This window comes from Anneissia japonica, unplaced genomic scaffold (assembly GCF_011630105.1).
Source record: "Anneissia japonica isolate Jap-2015-1 unplaced genomic scaffold, ASM1163010v1 scaffold3862_len378127_cov164, whole genome shotgun sequence".
Taxonomy (NCBI): Eukaryota; Metazoa; Echinodermata; class Crinoidea; order Comatulida; family Comatulidae; genus Anneissia; species Anneissia japonica.
In genome coordinates, this window is record NW_022702440.1 from 315,660 (window position 1) to 321,545 (window position 5,886).

At 33.7% G+C, this 5,886-nt stretch overlaps 1 protein-coding gene across 1 annotated transcript in view; it reads left to right on the plus strand.

The window, feature by feature from the left end:
* Positions 1 to 5,886, plus strand: part of LOC117103871 — a 33,311-nt gene that overhangs the window by 713 nt on the left and 26,712 nt on the right. The window lies entirely within an intron of this gene.

The window sequence follows — 5,886 nt, forward strand, 5'->3', positions numbered from 1 at the left end:
TATATAGTAAATATATTTAAATATATATAGTACATATATATGTATATATATATCATAATATTTCATAATTTTGTTTTATATTTTCAAATCGATTTTTTATATATAGACCTAATATGTACGTTTTCTATTTTTACCCCAGCCAATAAAGTATCAACATAACGTTGATTAAATTCAATCACTCCATTACAGAATTTCGAAAAAGTTTGGCGGTGTAGAAGCTCGACACTATTAAACTATTCTTTGAAACATGGAATGCTCGTATCTTGTAAATTATGGAAATGTTGGTAGTATACGTGTTCGCAATCTACTTTGCCGTTTGTCAGACAGCAGCTGAAGGTAATGAATTTGATCATTGTCTAACCATATGTTTTTTAAGGTTTCACTCTTAACTATTTGTCTTCAACGTGATAAAAAAAAATTGGATTGAATTGGATTTATTCGGAGTAACAGCCAATGATAACCCAACGAAAGCTTATTTCCAGTATTATGGTTCTTCTAGTTTTGGTGAGGCAGTACACCAAGAGACAATCTCCTACTCTTTTCCGAAAATTGTACTGTGTTCTTTAACGTGGGCTTTATTGGACACGGGTTCAACGGCTTTAACGTCTCATCCGAAAGACGGTGGGTTATTGAAATTTACATTTTAGCCCTCCAGAAGCACAAGGAGACCAATGATGGAAATTGAATCGGGGACCAAAATATCTCTACTTTTATTTTTAAAATCAAATTGGCCTAGGTATACTGTAGACCTTAGGCAATTTTACACAAATTGTAGAAGTTGTAGTAACAGTTAATATATAAAAATATACTTTCTGTAGAAAATCCTTAATAAATTTTAAAAATCAAAGAAAACAATTATTATACACTCTATACATTAGTGCTGTAAACTATAATCAGAGGCGGCTCCAGAGATGTCCGAAACGGGGGCCGAAATTCGGGCCGATCGCGATAACACCACCCTAGGGGGTCCGGTGGCATACACCCGCGTAATTATTGTTTTATAGACGCTCGAAAATAACATCTGGTCGTATTTTGGGAGATCAATATTTCCTTTATCTTTCTTTCTTTCTTTCTTTTTTTTTATATTTTTTTTTTCTTACTTCCAAAAGGGGGTGAGGGGCGGCCAACCACACCCCCCCCCCCCAAAATTCTCCCATGATAATTCCCTTAACTAACAGTGTACAGTGTATATTATTATGTTTATAACTTAAATTTCGATAGCAGTCTATGCTAGCTTCACAGTATACACGATGGAGTATCTGACCTATACTACTTTAATGTAAGAATATAACAGCCGGTTCTATCTACGTTTAATATGTCCAGCTTTTTGTATTTATTCTTTTTAATTATTTACAGGTAATACATATTATGAGGTACCTTTGAGGCGAGCCACTAAAATCGACTTTGTGCTTGATATTTCCGATGCTACGACGACAACCATTTGTTTCAAATTAAGTGGAGGGGTCAGACACATAGCCCTGCTAAACGAAAATCCACCAGGTATTTGTCCAGCTGAGCATATAGATGATGCAGATATATTGGTACCGGCAATATGTATCACCAAAACATCAGAGAAATGTAACATATTTGGGACGACATTTAATTTTCCGTGTGATGATGTAGAAAATATTGACATACATATTGAGTTCATGAAGGAAGACAGTAACAACCGGCCTAACTTCAATCAAGATAATGGCGAATTAACCATCAGATTAAAAGAGCCCTATAAAAATATCTATTATGAAAAGGATACTGCAACGACATGTAATTTAGGTAAGAGTTGTGTAGAGCTCAGCAGACACTGCGTCGTGCAAACGTGGACGTACGAATCACTACCCGCTCTCTTTTAGCGCTTGACGGCACGACACCGTCTGTAAATTCCCAATGGCAGGCAGAGCGGATTGCCATCGTGTTTCGTTCTCAATGGAATCCCTCCGGACGACGGTCGTACGACGCAGTATATGCTCGGCTCAGGAGAAACATATAAATTGTTGTTACAATTTTGTTATTTGTAATATTGTATATCATGTATCTCAGGAAATCCTATACGAGGCTGTTATAATAGTGAGTGGAGTGGAAGTCGTTTCTGAATTTACATTATAGAAATAATATGTTTTAATCAATTACATATAATTTGTCAATTAATTAGAAGCATTGCATTTTTTTTTTCTTTTTTTCTTTTTTTTTTGTGGAAGTGCGAGGAGTTACAACATTATTCACAAACAATATCTTCAACTCACCTTTCCATAAAACTTGCTTTTTTAATAATTATTAGTCATTATTGTGTTATACAAATCAAAGCATCTGACGGTAACAATACAAAATAAGCGAACGGGGTCGAATATAGTCATTGATCCTCGTTCGAGCTGACATGGATAACTTACATTTGTCATTTGACCAATTGATCATTTCTTCAAATTGGAGATAACGTTATATAATATAATCACACAATTAAATTCAGCTTTTATAATACAGTGTTTTAAAAATGAATTGTTTGTTTTAATCATCGAATGCTGTTCTAAATTAAGACAAAATATAGTTAATATTATTGATGTTCCGTTTTTTTAAACGAAAAACTTTATGAATGTATTCATTTTATAATCAAATACAGTACTTAATATACTGTATTATCACCTTTAACATGGTTTAGTAGACTATTCTTTAATAATTTTATTGATACAAAATCAAATTTTTTACAAAACTAAATACATTTTAAAGTAAATATAAATAAACAAAAACGTAAGGTCGTTGACAAAGTATAATGGACGTAAAAGAATTCAGACTATAGACAGCTTCGAACATAATGATTTAAACGCAATTCTTAGTTGATTATGTAAAATAATGGGTATTATAGGCCTACATTTTTTCTTTAAACTGATGATGATAATAAAAATGAGTCATATGCTATGTGGATTGAGCACTTTATACAGTGGTGTAACGCCTATGGGCTTTCAGGGGGCGCCATTGGCCCCAATCCAAATGGGTCTCGGGGTTACGGCTCCTCTCCTTCTCATGAAGACATGTACTACAGAGCTTGACAGTGTATAGAGACACTAAAAACAAAGCAACGATACTTTAAAAAATGCAATTCCACGTAACACGCAAACAGTTGATTATAGCATGTTTGTAATGGGGGAGCCTCAATGAGGCCAAATGATTAGACGTATTTTTTTAAAAGTAGGCCAAACATACGCATGGTGATTACGATGTACGAATCACGATGTAAACATGTACTATGTAATCAAATTTGCTAGTTAGTAGTGTGTAAATATAAAGCTGAGTCTATCGTTCAATACATGTATTCGCACACTTATTTATATTGCAGTATTTTTTAGCACATCGATTTACTTTAGACAAATGCATGCAATAGGGCTCCAACACTTTCTCGCCCCTGGTCCACTTGGCTGTTTGTAAGTCTCTAAAATCGTATCAATTCATTTCGTTTACTCTACAGTATGTACTAATAAAATATTAATATTATTTGGTTTAGATTGTATATTTGGTCTCACGACAAAAAGGAAGTTTCATTTCATTTCCTTTATTTTTTTTTTGAAGATTAAATATAGGCCTACAAAAAATGTTTAATAAATCAGCCAGATTTGATTACACAAAGTATACTATACAGTCCAGTGACTCTCCAAACCGAATCAAAAGACATAAACATTATTAAAAAAAACCATTAAGCTTGGATAGAATCATTTGTCTCGAAAACTCGGATATTGTTTTTAGATCAATCGGCCATTTCTGAAATCGGGGAAAACCTTATAGGCCTATTAGGCCTAATATACATTATGTTCAGCGATACCGTACTTAATATCTACTGTTAATTATTAATTGACTTTTCCTAGCAGTAGCCGGAAAAGACATTGTTTTTGTTCAGATTTTTTTTTCTTTTTTTCTTGCATACTTTTCTCAATCTTTTTGTACTGGGTTTTATGCCCTGCACTTTGGTCACTTCCCATGCCAAAGCATAGACCATATATCAAGGATGTGCCTTCTAATATTTAGTACCAATTTATAGTGGTGTGCGCATGTGAGAACTAATTGAATTGAGTTAAGTGCAAACATTCACCAAAAACGGGTTAATTGACCTGAATGGAACTTTCGGGAAAGTTTAACCATAGAAGTTTGCTCTATGGTTTAACCAAGTTACAAGGAAGAAATTACCGGTATGATGTGTTGTGGACGATCCAATTAAGGATGCAAATTTGAGGGTCATTTAAATTTTGAGTATCCTTACTACAAACCAGATGAGCGTCTACAATATAGTTTGTTAACGTCTAGTAAAGAAATGATTAAATTTATGTGACAATCCCGAGTAGAGTGTGGATCTGAGAACCATTCAAAGAAAAACGTCCTAGATCAGATATTTTGAAAACAGATTAACTGATCTGAATTAGACATTTGGGAAATTTTAACCAAGTTACAAGAAAGAATTTGTTTTGTGTTGGGGACGATCCAGGTTAGGGCGTAAATTTTAGGGTCATTTAAATTTCTAAGGTCCCAGACTAAAAATCAATGGGTATAAATGAAACTTTCTATAATAGTTTGTAAAGGTCTAATAAAGAAATGATTTAATTTTTGTGAGAACGCAGAGTAGGGTGTGGATAATTATGGGGACCATTCAAAGGAAAACGTTTCAGACCAGATATTTCAAAAACGGATCAACTGAGCTGAATGAAAATTTTTGGAAAGTTTAACCTAGTTAAAATTAAGAAACTGATATGTGTTGGGGATGACCCAGTTGAGGGTGTAAATGTGAAGGTCAAATTTCTGCCCTCCCAGACCTAAATATCTCTAAAAAAAAAAGTTGTCAATTGGTCTAAGTGAAATTTTTTATAACAGTTTGTCAAGGTCTAATAAAGAAAAGACTAATTTTCTGTGACACGCGATCCGGAGTAGATACAACCAAAACGGATCAATTGATCCGAATGAAACTTTCAGGAAATTTCAACCATGTTACAAGGAAAATATTACTATGTGTTGGGGACAATCCCGGTTAAGGTGTAAATTTTAGGGTCATTTAAATTCCTTACGTCTCATTTATAGGGCTATAAGGATGAAAATAAAACGTTGCAGAATAGTTTTTCATGGTCAAATGAGTGACGATCCGTAGCTTATGCTCAAAAGGAAAAATAAACTTTGATTTGGTTTGATTTTATTTAAATACATTGCATTTCATAAGTCATTTTTTTAGTCTTTTATCCACTTCTCAAATTTATTACATACTTAGATGAAGACTGTGATGGTGTCAACAACCGCACAAAATTCATTTGTGGAAAACCTTGTTCCTATAAACAATTAGGATTAAAGTGTAATCCGAGGCATAGTGAATTGGACAGTGCATCAGACGTTTGCTGCTTTCTATCCATAACTGAAGATCAGAAATGAAGTAGCCCTACTAAATCCGCGGAGGTAGAAGAGAAAGGTAAGTTTCACTTTTGAAATTATGTACTATAATGCTGCCAAAATGCATTTATATATTTTTTTTTATCTAAGAAATTAGCAGACTGTACCGTACCTCATGTTCTTAACAATTTTTGTTGGTGTTACATGTTTAATTACCTTCAACGATTACACTCTTTGTAAAGTATTCATTTTTAACAGAGCCAACTACGACAGACGTGCCACCAACCACATAAGGAAGAGAAAGAGTGACTACTGGTAGTTAGACATCATTATCATCATTCTGTGTATCCCCTCAAAGGATACCGCTCTACACAAATTTCTTTTAAATGTTAAACGAATAACTTTTTATGACAATGATCCACTATATATATATATGAATAAACAGCAGGTGGCTGTAAGGCAGGTCGAAATATTGTAAAATGTTGTAATAAAATAGTGTTCTAAAGTCTACTCCGTTTCCTGTTTTTCTTTCTTCTT